Below are 18,900 nucleotides of genomic sequence, written 5' to 3' on the forward strand. Positions count from 1 at the left end.
CACTTCTAGCTCAGTGCATTATGCAGAAAAAATCAGGGGGCACTTTGGCTCACTAAAGTGCTGCAAGGCGAAAGCGTTTCCTGGCCACTGTTTGTTTTTATTTACTTTTTTATTTTTCATATCTTGTTTTTTATTTATTTTTTGCTCCTATTCTTAATTTTATTGTTTTTTATTTTTATTTTGACATCTTATTTTTAGTTTTTATTTTCCTTTCCTTGACTTTACTCCTTTTATTTTATTTATAAAGCCAATGCATTCACTAGATGCGCCTTTATTAATGCTGGAACCTTGAGCCTATTAAGCAGTGACGCCGAAAGGCGGACGAATCTGCCGACGCGTCTGTCGACATTCCTGCCGACGCGTCTGTCGACACGGCTGCCGACGCGTCTGCTAACAACAGTATGGGGCATTAAAGGCTTTCGCCTTAATAGCCGAGCGTTCGTTATATCTGTCGCAGTTATACGTGTAAATCAAACATGTGTTGAATCGGTAAAAATGAAAGTGCTCGTAGGTTGGACAAGTCCAGATCTTGCAGAGATCGTCCTTCGATTAATATTTTCGCTTCCTACGCTGAAAAGCAGATTTTAAGGATTGCTAATTAACAAAAAGAAAGCAAAGTTAGCATTTAAGAGGATTTTTGGGAAGGGGTACGCAAGGAAAAATAAAGTGTAGGGAGTTTCGCGAAAATCAGTGTCGAAGTCAATCTCACGCACGATGCTTCATAAACGGCAAGAAATACGTGTACCACGGTAATAAAAGCCAGGTCGCACCGGTCATGTGAAAGTCAGCATAATGAAGCGGTGATTTCTTTTCTCAAAATTAATTTCCGATGCATTAAAAAAAAGGTTTATGAAATTGGTGTATTCGTTGATATGGTTAGGCCGTCCGTTAATCTGGTCACGGGATAATGGTTAGGTAGTGAAGTTGCTGATTAAGTATAGTCAGATCGCTTTCAATGTTACAGAAAGCATAGAAACTTGTTTGGCAGAGGTGCGTTCAAGATGTGTTGTGGGTTACATGAAATAATGCTTTCTTGTCACTCTTGTGAAGCTGCACTCTTTTTTTTTTGTTTCCTGTAGCCCCACTATAATGCCTTTGGCGCTATGGGTTTCTGGAAAAAAAAACCCTAGATGCCCTACAGGTGCGTCAACGTAGACGTGCTGGACCAAAACTGCTGAAGCGAGCATAACGCATTAAAAGGACTTACCGAGCGCTAAAACTTGTATTGGGAAATTGAAAGCAAGTTCCGGCATTGGCGTCGTGGCATTCGTTGGTCGCTCCGTTCGCACAGAGAACAACCGTGGATGTTTAAATCGCGACGAAAAGGAATATAAATAGGCACCCTACGTCACGTAGAAAGCACAAACAACGTATACTAGTGCACGGAGTCAGAAACTAGCCAGCTGATGTCCACGGACGTAATGCAAAATATGCTACGGTTTATGCGCAGCAGGAGCTCTGTTATTGGTAAGCGCAACATGCGTTGATGAGGAATTCTATGAATGGCATCTTCTATTAATTTCCTGAACATGGTCGTCTTAGTAAATTACAAACGCTACTGAAGTTTCTTTCTCAATCTCCAGCCAGCAGTAGGAAGTTCTTTTCTCATTTTTCAATTTCTGTTGTTTGCAGTCTATTAACCAATGAGTTTTATTTCATCATCAGGTGTCAGTGTGGTGCTAGGTTCGGAGACATTCTCGCAGAAAAAGACGTTGCCTGCTACAAAGAGTAACTGAAAGTACAAAGCGTCACTACGAGCTATGCGTGCTTAACAAAGCACCCTCCGTTACAGCTGTACTGTCTGAATCGGGAAATAGTGGAACTTGAATACTTACAGTTGACGTATTACTGCCCTGCAGCCTTGGGCAGCGGGAAATGCTTTGGTATACTAATCAAGACAACGACAATATGCAGCGCATACTTCTATTTATTTGTGCACATGCCAAGAGGGAAACACTATTACACGAATGCAGGCACTGTTGCTTCTTCCGTTGCTGGGTTCATAGGGTCTTCCAGCAGCTGCTCGAGGGCTTGCATACCAAAAAGAATGGACCGCCAGATTGCGCGCAAAGAGGGAAACTATAAACGTTTGAAAAAGTCCTAATTTGTAAAGAAAAAACTTTATTCCGTTATTCCAAACCCCAAACCTAACTCTGACACTGAAATGAAAGTATAGGTTGCAGCAAGACAAAGCACGTTTCATTTATTGCCCCTTCAGTCCTTCGAACACTTTGCCTCAGACAGGATCCCCGTCAGAAAATCGACAAAAGAGAAGAAAAGCAGCTCGGAATGTTGCAACGGTAGCTGTGTGCACCGCGCTGGAAACTGCGGTTTCACCCTGCTGAAAAAAATCTATGATGCAATAACCTCATAGAGGCTTCCTCATAAAATATTACACAATTCGTATAATATTCTGTGACATCTTTTTGATGATTGCACGACTTTACAGAAATGTATGACATTTGTATGATAATTTTCTATGATTTGTATGATAATTCTATGATATTTGTGTAACGAACTCTATGAGCTTATTGCATCGTAAACTTTTTTCAGCAGGGCAAATCATCAGTGGCCAACGCTTCCATAACTGGCGAAATGCTGGACACCAATCAAAGTTTGTGTTTAGATGTGGTGACAGGCCAACCATTGGCCATTCTAAGGAAGGCCAAGCATGGGCAACAATTGGAAATGCCTTGACCATCATAAGGCCTTCACTCTAACACCACGTTAAATCCAAGCAGTTTCTTTGATTGTAGGCCAATCATCTTGGTCAATTAGTATTTTAGCTTTTTCCTAGAACCATTTTTTTCACTAACTGCAGCTGCTTCTTGATCCCTGGACCCTTCTGTGAGATTTATTAACTGTACACATTAATTTTGGGGCCACCACTTGCCAAACACCTCAAATATATACAATCCCTTCTAGAAGATCTCAGTCTCAAAAAACACCAATATCACCACATGACCGGATGGTGTGAAATGCAGCAGTAAGCAGCTGACAGCATTGCTGCAAAAAGACTTCTGTAAAGAAAGGTGCAAAGTACTATTTGAGCCAAGCACCTACAGAATTACACACATTTGTAAATTTGCCAAAGGCTACACGCATGTCTTTTTTTTTTCGCTTCGCATTTACAGCACATTTCAATTATGGTGAGGCACCGTAAATTCAAGGACTGTTAGATCACTTAGTTAAATCACTTAATTTCACAAAAGCCACGATGACGGTAACGCTACCAAGGCATTCAAAAATCTTACCCGAGTATAAACACTGCTAATGAGTTATCTCGGAAATGTCGTTCAAATGCAATATAAATATTATTTTACGGAAAATACCGCTTCTCTTGCTTGACAAACCGAAAAAGTAGCCGTAAACTCGCGTGTCAGCATACAAGCCGAGAGTATCTGTCAGAAGTGCTGGTAAAAATTTTTTTATTTTACAGGCCTAAGATACAGGACTTAGGCAGGAGTGGACAATACAAATCAACAAATTCAGAAACAGCAAACAATTAGATACAGGACGTTGAATGATAAATCAGAACAAAGACACAAGATACTGTTTACAACATGAATGCATTTTGATGGGTGGAAGGCACAAGGGCGCAGAGGAATCACGAAACCGTTGTACAGTTGACCGTATCGGCGGATAACAATTCCAATCGCAAATAGTGCGCAAGGAAAGGAATTTTTAAATGCGTTAGTCCTGCACGAAAAATCTAGGACTCTTTTGGTGTGATAGAGCGCGTAGAGCGGCGGCGCAGGCTGCCGAGATTTCGGCTTCTACCCGACGCGCTGCCACAGCTAGCTCGTTCAAGTCGCCGCAGTGACTTCTTCCGCAAATAGAGAGCAAACGTGGGGTGGCTCTGTCGGACAATCCTTTCCACTCGCTCCGCATTCGAAGCTCCGGGATCGGCGTAGACGTATTGCTCCTGCATCGCCCTGACGTTCTGGACCAGTGCCAACTCCCTCTGCATCCGCAGCATCCGCACACGAGCGGACCGGATCGCGGATGGTCCGGGCGCGTCAGCGCTGTCCGCGTGCCACGTAACGTGAACGTCCCTGCTCTGAGCGACCTTGAGCCGGCGGCGTGCACTTTTCTGGGCCTGGACCGCGGACCGAATGAAAAAGGCCAGAGCCTTTTTCAGTCCGAGGGCTTGTCGGCGGACCGGGATTGTTTTTGCTTCTAGGTGCGCTCGTCTGGCTAGCTATCCTGAATGAAGTCGGCTTTGCTCCGTGCTGGCGCCTTTCGTTTTGGCGCGCTTTTCGCCGCATTTGCAGCTCGAGTGCAGCATTGTGTGTCCTCCTTTTCGTATTTCTCTCACTGCGTCGTACTGTGTATTTGAGCGTGTGCGTAAATACCCGCTTAGCTTTGTTGTTTCTGCTTATTTGAGTGAATATGGAGAGAAGGAGCTCTGTGAGCCAGTATCTGGTAAAACTGCTCTGGACTAAGCCGCAGCAAGCGTTTGTACTCTCCGGGTCGCATTGAAGTAGGTCCTCGTACAGCAGGTCCTGCATGGCCAAACACTGTTTTTCCAACCTTGACTTTGTCCAACATAACCGTTTTAGACGCGAAAGCTTCCTTCTCGCCCTCAGACGCTTTAATGGCGACAACCAGTGCGGCGAGGCGACGTTTTCGTTCGGCGTTCATGTTTAAACTCTCGGCAGCTGAGTTTTCGAAGCCACGCTAACAGCGCAAGCCCGCTGTGGGCGAGAGTATGCGCGGATTCTCCGCTGCGTTCGTGTGAATGCCCGACGTTCAGACCGACTCCCGGATGCACGTGTCACGATAACCGCGCTGACGCGCGCGTACCATCCGCGATTCGGTCCGCACGTCTGGACCCACCTTCATGGAGATACGATCACGTGGTGGGTACACCAGTAATGGCAAGGCTTTGGGTTCGGTTCAGCTACGGTTTCGGGTTCAGGTTCGGTTCCGGTTCGACACTATGCTTTAGACAGTCAAAGTGCCCCTGAATTATTTGCTGTCCTTTTCGCCAAAGGTAGCTTCATATTCGCTACTGAGAGCATAATTAGCATTCGACTCGAAGAATTTTTTCTACTGCTAATTGCAACGAAAAATTTAGCGGCAACAACGCGGCACATAAGAGAGCGCGAAGAGTGAAAGAACATCTGGCGAGCGCGGCGCCTTGGCTTTCATGCTCATTGATGGCAAAATCACCGAGGTCCTTATCTGTGGGAATGAATGAACACCGTCCTGACGTACTTCCATCTCTTGGGGACACAGCTGGAACACCTTGGTTACTCTACTGTTGACTCCGTAAATGCATCTCTCAGTCAGACCGCTATCTCATATGCGGATCTGTCCCGCAAATAATGTCACAACTTCGGCTTCAGTGCCCATGGGGATTCTAGAGCACGTCAGAATTAAGCGCTCACCGTCAAATACGTGACCGCTTTCCACAAACCAGCGCGAATTTCATCGCAAGCCAGGAACAGCAATACATTTTCAAAGCGACCAGTTATATGCATGGACACATCCACAGACCACGTACGGACCTTTGCAAATACATCATCTTGCCCAGTGTAGCAATATATTTATGATGACGATGATCACGTCCACGTTCACACCCCTTTTCAACGGGCTGTCACGTTGTTGTGAGCCGCAAGACATCACAGTGCCCCCTTACGCTGAGTTTGCTCGCGAATAGAGGGCAGCGCGAGATGAGCGAAGAGGACAGCAGTTCCTAGAATGTTCCTTCCCTCGGTGTGTTGTCGCACTCGGCACATCACTCACGTGACCTTTTCTCCCGTGCTCCGGTCCGTCGTGTGGACACTGACGTTCTAGAAGACCGTGGTTACCGCTCCAAACAGTGCACATCTCGGAGATACGGTCACGTGGTGGGTACACCAATAATGGAAAGGCTTCATCGCTCTTAGGCGTTTTTCAATGCCAAATTAAAATTATATATTTTTGTTTCCTCCGATATGGCACTGCTCCACTCTTACATCATGGTACTTTTTTTTCGAATATAATCTCATGACACGTGTTTCAGTCAGTAATTAATATACTGTCTCTTTAATGAGCACAGACCTCGATGTTTCATAAATGCTGCACTTACCTCCCAGTATCCAGCGACCTAGTACCAAGCACCCATTGCCAGTAACCCTGCGTTATTCCCAACACTGCTTCGTTATCAGATATGGCAGCTGGTGACTGAGTTCCAGTTCCTCTGGGAATGGGTATTCTAGCCAATATCGACGAGCAGTGCCAGAAAGGAGACAAATGCAAAACAAACCTGTTCATTTTGGCGAAAATGCATGGTGGAGCGAGAGCTGACACGCTGCATGAGACACATTCACTCAAGGCGCAACGCTGACACAGTGCAAATGGTGAGAATTTTGTAGCCCTCCAATTTCCGAGATTAGACATGAAGGCATGCTGATGTCCTGCTGCATCCCAGTCTCCATGGGTCACACATGAAGTATTGCTGATGTCCTGCTCCATAAGGTCGGTGGTCATGTCTTCATGCAGATGATGTTAAACTAGTCGCGAAACCTATGCCGGGTTTTCTATCAGTGACCTCACCACATTGCATACCTTGAGAGCCATCCCTAAGCTCATACCCATGACATTTGTTAGGTAGTCCTCAGTAAACATAAACAAACCTTCCCTGTCAGTTAGCTGTGCAGTGAATTCTTCGACGCATCCTGTGCAGCTTGGAATTTCCGCGATGTAGGGAATAGCCTCCGGAACCGTCCAGCCACGAGGGCTTTCAGACCAGCAACGCCAGATGCTCCAGCAGGTTTTCCACTTTCTCTTCGTCAACCATGTTCCACTGAGGATCATAGTCAGCAGTCGTGTTGTCCGGGATCCAGGCAGCAGGCGGGGTAGGGGTCCTGAAGCCAGTGTACTCCTGCGTAGAGTAAATATGCCGACTCTAGATCGAGAGCTCCACATTCTTGGAACTGCTGTCGCAGCCTTTATGGCAACACATCTTAGCCAAATTATAGTGGCAATGTATTCTAGACACAATGAACAAATATTACTATGCAGACCAAATACAGCGCGTACTCAGTAGTGTTCTCCAAATTATAGTACCAGTATAATGTAAGCACTTTGAACAAATTTTACTGCACACAAAATGCTGAGCGTACTCAGCAGCGTCCTGCCCCACCGCGGTGGCTCAGTGGTTACGGCGCTCAGCTGCTGGCCCGAATGACGCGGGTTCGATCCCGGCCGCGGCGGCTGAATTTCGATGGAGGCGAAATTCTAGAGGCCTGTGTGCTGTGCGATGTCAGTGCACGCTAAAGAACCCCAGGTGGTCGCAATTTCCGGAGCCCTTCACTACGGCATCCCCCATAGCCTGAGTCGCTTTGGGACGTTGAACCCCATAAAACCAAATCATAAACCAATCAGCAGCGTCCTGCTCCGTTGATGTGATCACGTTATCTAACTATTTCCGTGATAGCAGGACTGCGACGCTTTTAAGTCCTCAAATAGGTAAAAAATATTCTCCTTAATAATACTTAACTGGGAACGCGGGCAGAAAATTTTTTATTGGGGAGGAGCGGAGAATTAATTATTACGTAGGCATGGTGCCTGCGTGACTGTTTTTGCCGCTGCCCGTCGCGTACCCTTGACGCCGTCACTGATTTTCAACGCTTGTTGAGCCTCGTTTTGAGCAAGCATCGCAGGAGTTAACTAACACGACTTCCCCTCAGCGCTTTGCCACCCTTCTTCCTGGAGCACAGCCAGTAATTTTTTATAGGGCTATCTGTTGTTTTTTTTTTTTTTTCAATACATAATGACAAGACCATCGACCCGCAAGCGCTAGATTGATTTGTGATTTTGTGACTTGTGATTTTTTTTTCCTTTCAAGAACGCTTGCAACATCGAATGGCGATTCATTCCCGCCACCTGCATAGAGGCGATTACAAACCCCGCCAGCCCAGGAGAAATAAGCCGGGTGCCGCTTCCAAACCTGTCTTCCAGCTTAAAATAAATAGAATTTGCACATGGCATGCTTACACGGAGAAAAATTTGGAATTTACCTTTCTCAGCTCGAGCAGAATACGCCAACGCTTTTTCGAGGTGGTGATCCTGCTAAAAACAATCGCCGCGAGAGGCGTCAATCGTCGAAAGCACGTTGTGGGCATTTAAAGCACTGCATCCAACGCAAAACTGTCGCAAAAGTAGGCCCTCACAGCATACATGTATATTTAGCCGGGGTATGTTGCGTATTTAGCGAATGGAACATATGTGATCGTGCACGGTGGCCTAAGAGTTGCGAAGTCATCTGACCAATGGTCGTCCTATTTAGTTTCATTAGCATGGTATGCAAACCATTTCCTATCAAGGAAGTAGGCTGCTAGCCAAGTGTGATGGACATTGAGAGGATTCCGAGACGTGTCCAATGATAAATGATCGGCCACTGCAGTGTCCCCTGCGGGAGAGGAATCAACGGTGGTTCACGGGGCTTTCGCTTGTGCCCCACTAATGGATGATATAGCATGCACTTCTTTCCATCTGTTCTTCCGAAGCGTACAACTAGTCGAATATTCCTGAGAAATTGGAAGGCCCAGCATCAGGTTTGAAGTGCTCTCGTTTCAATGATGTTTTCCGAGGGTCCTCAACAGTGTGAGACTTGTCCTGCAGCCGACGTTGACGAAATGGTCCGAGCAAAGAAAGTCGTTTTCGGAAAGTGTCTTATGTCGATCGAGATAGCTGTGCCGCACTGACCCATGCCCTCTAGAGATTGCTATCCTTTCGAAAGGGTATCACAGCTCGTCAGCGCCACACACGATGTGTTACACGGTGGAGGCACACTCTAACTTTTGCAACAATTTTTATCCGAGCAAATACCCCCTGCGTCCTGTTTCGCCGGTCACAAAACTACATATTGCAATGCAGCAGATTGAAGTGGCCAGCTACCATCTAGTACACCAGGTGACTGTGCTATCCGTGCTTCCGCTACTTGAAGGACGCATCGATGCAGCTGCAGCAGGGGCGCGCCGTAGGTGACACCGGGCTAACCGCGTGCTGTGAAAAAGTGTGACGTCATGGCTGCCAAGAGGCTGCTGTGTCAAGCCCCCCTAATGAACTTGCGCAGGTCACGACTGTACGCAAAAGCGGCGTTGGATGACTGAAGGTGCTGGACGCGTTCTCCAAGTGCGGCTTCGGACGGCACAGAGCTCACCGTCGCCGAGGACAGGCACACGGTGAGCAGCTCACTCATTTCAGCCAGCGCGAGAATGCCGCACCCACAGCTATACGGTCTGTAGACGAAGCACGAGCACGTACAGTCGGACGAGTAAAAGCAGGACAGCGTAGAGTGAAATTTTAGTGCGAAACACCGACTAAAAAATTTGGCTGTGGCTTAGCTAAGGTTAAGCCTGGATATCTCAAAGCGAAAAGCTCTCGCTGCTTTTCAGCCAACTCCCAAGCTACCACTTCTGGATCGGTGTTGATGATGATGACGATGTCCTCAGGCTTAATGGCACATACCCATGGCGGGGGATTGGCCAGGGTGTTTCTGCGCCGTCCGACTGTTGCTTTTTCTTCTCCTTCTATGGCGAGTGTCTGCGCCTGTTCTATGGGGAAGCGCGCCTTATGTACCCCTCCTTACAAATGCGCACTGCGCACGGATGTGGCGAAAGGTCAAACGCTAAACAGAGCGTATTTCTCTTTGACCAAAAATGCCCTACATGAGGCACACACCCTGCCCACGGTTTCACTCAACTTTGTACCAAAATCTATGTCCAACCATAATTGACCAAGCCAAACACGATGGCGACCTCCAAATTTGAATTGAGGCATTTCCAAAGTATGACCCGGGCCACACCCGAAATTTGACCTTAGCCTATTGGGACCAAAGAATACTTGGTATAGCCAAAAACTAGAGCTTTCGCACTAGTTTAACCAAGTTAAAACCCTGACATCTTTTCTTGGATGCGTTTAGTATGCGCTCCCCGTACTGTCACACTTGTGTTGTAACCATATGTTTATGAACTTTCACAAGGCAACAATTTTTGGTGTATTAATGATGGACCAATCAAGCTCTTCAGTGTGATTTTTGCAATGGAATGACTAATTTTCTCAAAACTACCTGGGGCAGAGAGACGACGACAGAACGAGCGTTTTCTCTCAAGTGCTACTTATAGTATACAAGCCACGAAGCTATCCAAACTTGCATTACTGGAAAGACGCGCCGACGCAGCTGCAGTAGGGGCTCGCCATTGCTCGCACCGCGCTAACCATGTGCTCTGGAAAAGTGTGACATCAGGGCTGCTGTTTGAAGCCCCCGTAACGAATTTGCGCAGGACACGACTGTTTACGAGCGCGGCGTTGGATGCCTGGAGGTGCTGGACGTGTTCTCCACGTAGCTCCAAGTGCAGCTTCGGATGGCAGAGCTCACCGAAGACAAGCACACGGTGAGCACATCATTCATTTCAGGCCGCGCAAGAATGCAGCACAGTTTACTGAATGGTCTGTAGACGAAGCACAAACTCTGACAGTGGGGCGAGTAGCAACAGGACTGCGGAAAGCGCAGTTTTTTTATATGTCTATAGTATGTGCTCCTCATGCATACAGCGACAGCGGTGTTGCAGCCGTGATATTTATGAAGTATCACAAGGAAACCTGTTTTTGGTATACTGAGAGAGCAATCATGCTTGTGTGTGATTCTTGAAGTGAAGCGATAACCTTGACAGGAAGGCCTGAAGCAGAGAGACGACAAACAGAACGAGCGATTACTTTCAACCGTTTTATTTTTTTGGCGGGAAAAGCTTTTCTAGGAATGGCGGAGGGTGGGCACACACAGTTATGCCTGTGCTGTCTTGGTGAGCTTGACGGATAGGCTGCTCACATAGTCATCCGTCAGTGCATGTCAGTAGGACACGCACGAAGGTATACGTCGTCCAGAAAGCGTAATCCCCCCCAAGAGGCCATTCACAACCAACAGGCTCATCTCCACCGTCACGTACACCATATACCACTCACCAAGGAGTCGAACAATACATTCAGACAGAAGAATTCCACACCAAACGCAGTTACGCAGGAACAAGCAACCTGTACATTAAAGGGGTCATTTATGATCTCCCAACAAATCGTGGCGTTCTAGCCACGACCGTTGTTATGCATACTTAAAAAAAGAAGCAGGGCTCTACGTGGGCATTTTAGCTAAAAATTGCAATTTGAAGTTGACTCTAAGCCCCTCCCCCGACAGCGCCGCCGTCTGGTGGAAAACCGATGCAAAATCACCTTGACACATTACAGTTAAGCCGCCGAGATCGGCAGTAGACAGAAAAGGGAAGGACACGGACCTCTGTTACCTTTGTCCCCCTGCCGTCACTCCCCCCCCCCTTTACCCTGAGCACTCCTATCCCGAACAGCGAGCCACCCACTCCCCTACGCTCGTTACGAGGAGTGCGCAGTTCACTCGTTCAGTTGAGAGAAAGCACGTGAGCGTTGGTTCACGGCGTCATGAATCGCGAGCGCGTTAGTCTTACCTGACTACCACACGGTACAGCACAAGTTTTAAAAATTCAATTACAAATTACTCGTTGCACCAAATGATCTCATTCCCAGTTGTTCCGAGAGTCATAGCGAACAAATTGAGTCTGAAAAACGCAGTCATAACCCATTTAAATGTTATTCGGTGACAGCACCCACACATCACACAGCCATCCTCACTCCTTAAACCTTACCAGTTATCAACAGTACACCGACACAAACCTAAACACACCCGCAAGAATCGGCACGTGTTACATGCGGGCCCTCGGTGACCTTGCTTCCATATGCAAGCCCGCACGTCTTGGTTAAGCCACAGGGTGTCTTAGCAGATTATCTCGGCAGCAACCTCCCCATCTTTATCACTGCCCATACATTCAAAACCAAAATATTTCTTCCCCACTCTTGTCTTCCGTGATATGTCAGTGCACATTAAAGAACCCCAGGTGGTCGAAATTTCCGGAGCCCTTCACTACGGCGTCCCTCATAGCCTGAGTCGCTTTGGCACGTTAAACTCCAATAACCCAAAGCACTCAACTCCTCTGAGAGCGAGACAAACTTGGCTCTCATCTTGCGCCAGAACCAGTTCCCTGGGCGAGTAGGATTGAGCAAGCTTTACACACCCCCAGCAAACGAGTCAAGAAGATTATTCAATTTGATCTACAAAAGACACAAAGTGAACAAGGAAGGGGAAGGGGGCTTCTGTTCACCTGGGCCATACGAAGTCTTCTTGCCGAAACGCTGGCAAGCACCCTGAGGCTTTCCTCTTCCTTGTTCTCTTTGTGATTGCGAGAACCGTCTCGCTACCTTGATCTACAAAAAGGGCACTGACCTCAACCGAACTCTACAAGACATATGCACTGCGAAAACAATTCTATCGATTGGGACGGAATCACTTGTCCTGGGCCCCCTCGGCCTAATCCGAACAACACCCTTGATGAAGTCGAACGATCACTGATTACCATACGCCGCCCAACAGCCCCCGGACCAGACCACATGACACACAAGGTCCTCCGCAACCTTGACGACACCTCACTTTAGGAACTGATGGAGCGCTGCCCTCCACCTGGAAACATGCACACATCACTTTTATTCCCAAACCCAGCAAGGCAGTCATCCTCCGAAACCTTTGCCCTGTCTCCCTCATCAGTTGCGTGAAAAAACTGTTTGAACGTGTTTTCCAGCCAGCACTATACCATCCGTCCCCATCCAGGTCAGGTATGTTGGTGAGTTGTTTAGCCAGGAACTGCACCTTGTGGAGTGTTCTGGATTGGGAGGGTTAATAAAGGTGACACTCCACAAGGTGCAGTTCTCTGCTCCCTCCTACTGAAAATAGCGTTAGCCCACTATCATACCTGACCTCCGCGCGGCACATACACCTACGACACCACTTCATGGACGACAAAAGGCTCCATAGGAGAGGCATAAAATACTTTACAATATACAATTGATATTATCACTTCGAAACTGACCTTTATGGGCCTTAAGTGTTTTCCATTCAAATGATCACTCCACGTGATCAGACAACTTCCTCGGATTCTACGCATACACTGCGACACACCCCTGGCCAACAGACTCGGAATCCTTGGCCTCTATATATACAAGACACTTTGGGTGCCACCCTCATATGGAACTCCTAGACAAGGAAACCGAAATTAACGGCAGGCTTAATTCGCAGATTTGCTATATGCAATCACGGCCTGTCGAAGACGGGAACCCTTAACATGACAGACGTCCGAATCACCAGCCGATTGAGTTATCACCTTTCCTACCACTTTCTCATCAAAACACAACAAGATAAAGCTGATGTCCTTATCATAAATGCGACCGCCTGAGCACTCCGCCTGCAACTGTCAGTTTGGTACGTTCCTTATTAGATTATGGGTTCACTGTACGGTTGGGCAGGTCTGTCATGCCGTAAAAATTGGATCGAGTACAAAACTGAGGCCTAGCGCTCTCATGTGGCGCATACAGAACAACTCCCATAGTCAACCTCTGTGCAGAAATAAATGAAACCTCCCTTGAATACAGAAGAATCGCTACCAAAACATATATACTATCCAGTTGTGGCGAAATGTCGTTGTTGAATATTATTTACCCACAAACCGCAAGCTACCTGGCCACTGGTATTGCGATTCGAAGAGATATGCCAGAATCTCGATATACAGGACACATTACCTGACAAATAGATTCACAACAGCGCTACGGAACGAGGACAGAAGGAACACGAAAAACACAGGACGGGCGCTGTCCTGACATTTGTGCAGCTGCAGGAAAAATAGTAAACGAGAATCTCACGAACAGTATTATTTACACAGGCCCCCTAATGGTACTGACATCTCTTCACTCTAGAAGTGCAATCACTCCGTCACTGGGTGACACCATTCACAACATAGCAAAAGACAAAATTTTGCTGGGTCCCCAGTCATGTCAGAATGAAAGGCAACGACAGAGCGGATTTGTGCGCTGCTGAAGCTTGTGGGAAGACAAAATAAACAATGTATACCATTTAAGGATTGCACGAATTTAGTACAACGTAAATTAAGAAAAAAAAAGGGCATTCGCCTTGGAAAAATGAAGTAAATAGCAAACTGCGCTTGGTAAAGATAGCTTTAGGGTGAATGGAAGTCATGTGTGCAGCAGGAACGTTTCAAGCAAGTGGTTCTCTGTCATCTCCGAATAGGCCACACACACCTTACGGACCAATTCCTGCTAACAAAACAAGACAACAAGGATAGCTGCTGAGGTGTCCAACCCCCTTTAAAGGTTTTAATATTAGCCATTTCTAGAAATTCTTTCCTATGTGATCACTAGGTCGCACTAACGTTTTAGGCCCCCTACACCACCGATGATTCTTCACTTTTCTATAAAATTCAGCGGAAAAATTTTCGTAACACCGTATGCTTGGCGCATGATGGCCTTAGTTGCCTGTGCGCCATAAAACACTACACACACACCAACCGCCCGATGCATCCCGAGGTCTGATGGCAACATCAGACAAACCGTTGCATCTCCCCCTCCGTCCCAAAGCAGAAGAAGCCCCAGCTTGTTCATCCTCAACACGTACAGCGCGCCAAAAAGCAGCGGAGCCCCCCCCCCCCCCCCCCTTCGCCCCCTCCGCTTGCGGTTATTACAAAAGTGCTAAACAACCGCGCGAAGAACCCGAGGAGATTTTAGCGCAAGAAACGTAAGCTGGGGTTACAAGCAAAAGTGCAGAAAAGAATCGCAACACTGGACATTAATGCAAAATGAGGCCCTAACCCGTTAACGATACACAACAGCGCGCAGCTAAACACCAACCCAATCCCACGATCACCAAAAACATCGCACAGTGTTTGTGAACCAACACGCAGACCTCCCTAGGCAGCGACGACTACGACATTCAAACAACTTCCGCACTGAAGTCAATCTCTCCCTCTGTAAAAAGGACACTAAAAATCACAGACTGGGATAAATTCAGGAATCTCCGGAAGAAATCCACTACTGAGATAGAGAACCTTGCAAACTGGGTGAATGCACTCACATAGGACGTCGGAAGTGCCACATCCCGAGTAATCGGGAAACGAAAATCGTGGACAGCAGACTTGTCCACATGTGGGAAACAGACTCCAGTATGCAAAAAAGATGGCTGAAAAACAAACACGGCCTCTTAAACTAAGGATAGCAGCCTTAGGAAAAAGATTGAAGCACACGCAGTACACCTAACCCGTCAACAGTGGGACCAGATTTGCAACTGCATGGAAGCAAATCTGGATTTGCTTCCATGCGGTTGCAAATCTGGGACTGAAAAACACGTGGAAGCTTCTACGTTGCCTCTTAGAAGCATAAAACACTAAAGACTCCGAACAACGTAACGTAAATCGCAGCGCCAAGAAATTAAATGTGGAAGACAGCGCTTTGATCCAAAACTTAAAAGACGGGTATCTCACAACCACAGCTAGAAGCCTACCGCTCAAATACTCAAGCCCTCTGAACCCCGTGTTTGACGAAGACATATCGACAAGGGAAGTGAGAGTAGGTATGCACAAGCTGCGCACCATGTCGGCGCCGGGCGCGGATAAAATCACCAACAAAACATTACTGAACCTGGACGAAAATTTGGTTCAAGCCGTAACCAAGCTTTTCGATGAACACTGGAGAGGGGCACCCCCTCCCGGAATGGACCTACGCTAAGGTCACCTTTATTCTAAAACCAGGTAAACCAGTTCAATTGGCAAGCCTCCGTTCCATGTCGGTCACCTCGTGCCTAGGAAAACTGTACGAACACGCTATCCTCGGCCGTTTCCAAACCCACATGCAAAAACACGGCCTCTTCCCCCATGCGACGCTGGGATTTAGAAGCAAACTGTACACGACGCAGGACGTGATGCTTCAAATCTCAGAAGTAGGGGTGTGCGAATATCAAATTTTTCTAATGCGAATCGAATACGAATAATCAAGGACAGACACATTTAACCACTACAAAACATTTATTTGAGCACCCAAGAACATCACAGTTCAACTATCAGTGATGAAATGAGCACGAAAGGTGCGTGTGGCTGCACAAAAAGTATCAGTCTCGAGCACTGTTCTTAGAAGAGTGAAAATATCAGAGAAGGTGGCTAGGACACAGCATTGATCAAGGCTAGCTTGCCATAAGCACAAAAGCGCGTTGCTGGGATGAACATAAAAGGTTGTCGGCTGCTCTACTTGGTCAGGCAGAAGTAGTTCCCTTCTAGCTGAAACAACTTCTCCAGCTACAGAAAATGCCCTCTCAATTGGCACTGAACTGGCTCGTATTGAGAGGTATTTCGTGCACTGCTCTGACTATACCAGCTTCGCAGGTATAGCCACAAAAAAGTTCACCAGTGCAGTCAGCTACTGCATGGCCCAACTGTAGTGCCTAGAACCCAACGTTACGCATTGCTCTGGGCGCCGCCATGTTGTTATGTCTCTGTCGATAGGACTTGCGGACCGAAATGAACGCCGGTGCTCGCAGTAGAATATTCGGCTAGATACGAATATTCGCGTCGTGTCGAATAAGTGGATTTCGAATCGAACACGATTAATAAAAAAATAATATTTGAATTATATTCGAAAATTTCGAATATTCGCACACCCCTATTCAGAAGAAATTCTACACCTGAGACACGGCAGACGCACGAAACCAAACAAAACGCACTATCTTACTGAGGTGTAGGGGCTAGAACACATTTAACCGCCTTTATGAGTAACAGGACGGCGGAGATATGGTTTGGGTCCACACAATCCCCCTCGTTAGCTCTAGAAAGCAGGGGCACATCTCAAGGCTGAGTTTTATCTCCACTACTCTTCGACACCACTCCCATACCCATGGGCCGAAAATTAGAGCGGATCCCGCTCCTACGCAGACGACCACGCAAAATGCCGGCGAAATGGAGGAAAGCCTCCAAGCGGAAGCGGTACGGACTGCGTGGCCTGTATAGGCCTTGCACACTCGCTGACCGAATCCTGCTGCTCCACCCGACTGCGGGCCGTCACAAAAAGGGAAAACCCTCTATACAAGTGACGGTCGACGGCCTCCCAGTATCGGAGGTACAGAAACTCCGCATCTGGGAACGTTTGTCCAAACACACGGTCATGACACATCAAAGCATCAGGCTAATCAAAAAAATACCAAACAAGCATTCGTGATTAGCAGAATGGTATACTCACTGCCCTATATTCCACCTCACAAAGATAGAAGAGGAAAGAGTTGTGGGTTTCTAAGTGGACACAGGCCACCACCCACCGCGGGTTCGAGCTTCGCGCGAGCCAAGGGCCCCGATCAGCCGTCACCACACACACACTGGGACACCGATGCGGCGCACTCAACCTCCGCTGGGAGGAGAGCGATTCGCCGCAAAGAAATAGGCCTCCAAGTTCACAAAGGAGACGTTTATTCACGTCTTCCTTCAGCAGGTACACAAACACTCAATAGTCACCCCGTCCCGGGGGCGCGCGAGGAGCAAGGCTCCGCTGCGCGCACGAAGCGACTCGAGCAATGCGCGCCGCTAGCACGCCGCTGCAGGAGAATGTCCCCGCGGCAGTGCTGTGATCTCCCTCTCGTGTCAACCGTTGGGCCGGTTGCGAGAGAGAGTGGGCAATCAACGCAAGGTACGCCTGTCTGAGGTCGCTGGACCCCGCTGGACAGGCTCGAGCCGCTGCAGGTCAGAGGACACGTGCGGGCGAGCTCGAGTAAGCACTGGTCCGAGCGGCAAAGGCCGGCAGGGACAAACAGTAACGTACGCACCTTTCGCTGTCTCGGAGGGATCTGTCTCTCGGCCCCGCTCGGACGGTCGCGCGGCGCGCGGCCGCCCAAAGCGGTTCCCGAATTCCCGCCAAAAGGCGCCAATGGCAAAGGCCCTTGGCGAGCCGGGGTGGAGCTGTGGCTAAATGACAGTGATTAGTCACCCAGCCGCCTCTCCACCGCCTGAGGCGGGAGCAAGGGAAAGAGGAGAAACAACGCGGGAGGCCGGCACAGCCGCGCAAAGGCGACGGCGGAAAGCCAGGATTCCCACATCGTAAACGTGCTAATAAGACAGGGAGAGACGATCTCGCCTATGCTATTAACCGCATGTTTACAGGAGGTATGCCGGGGCCCGGAATGTGAACAGATGGGGATAAGATTTAGCGGAGAATACCTTAGTAATCTGCGATTCGCTGATGATATTGCCTTGCTAAGTCGATCAGGGTATGAACTGCAAAGTATGATCAATGAGTTATACTCAACCGTCTAGGAAGAAAATATGGCTGTTTAGGGCAGGTAGTGACAGCTGATCATGATCATGAGAGGGAACTAACTAGAAGAATAAGAATGAGGTGAAGCGCATATGGCAGTTTACCAATACCCCTCAAGAGAGAAGTCTACAACCAATGTATCTTACCGGTACTCACCTATGGGGCAGAAGCGTGAAGGGTAACAAAGAGGGTTCAGCTTAAAGACAACGCAGCGAGCTATGCAAAGAAAAATAATAGGCGTGACGTTAACAAATCGGAAGCGGGCGAGGGAACAAACGCGGGTTAATGACATTCTAGTCGAAATCAAGAGGCAGAAATGGGCATGTAATGCGAAGGCAAGATAACCGCTGGCCCTGATGGGTAACGGAGTGGATTCTAAGAGAAGGCAAGCTCAGCAGGGGGTTGCAGAAAGTTAAGTGGGAGGATGAGATCAAGAAATGTGTAGTAATACGGTGGCCGCAGCTGGGAAAGGACAGGGTAAATTGGAGAGACATGGGAGCGGCCTTTGTCCTGCAGTGGGCGTAGTCAGGCTGATGCTGATGACAAATCGGGCCTAAATCCGCCTCAAGGGACTTCAACCAACAGGCTCCTCCGCATGTGGGTCCGTAACACTCTACGAGAACTGTCTGAAGCCCGTTGTACTGCTGGCTATCCTCCACAAACACAGGCAGATACATCCCAAGCCCCCCCCCCCCC

Source organism: Amblyomma mixtum, chromosome 8 (genome assembly GCF_055824585.1).
Source record: "Amblyomma mixtum isolate Tamu chromosome 8, ASM5582458v1, whole genome shotgun sequence".
Classification (NCBI taxonomy): domain Eukaryota; kingdom Metazoa; phylum Arthropoda; class Arachnida; order Ixodida; family Ixodidae; genus Amblyomma; species Amblyomma mixtum.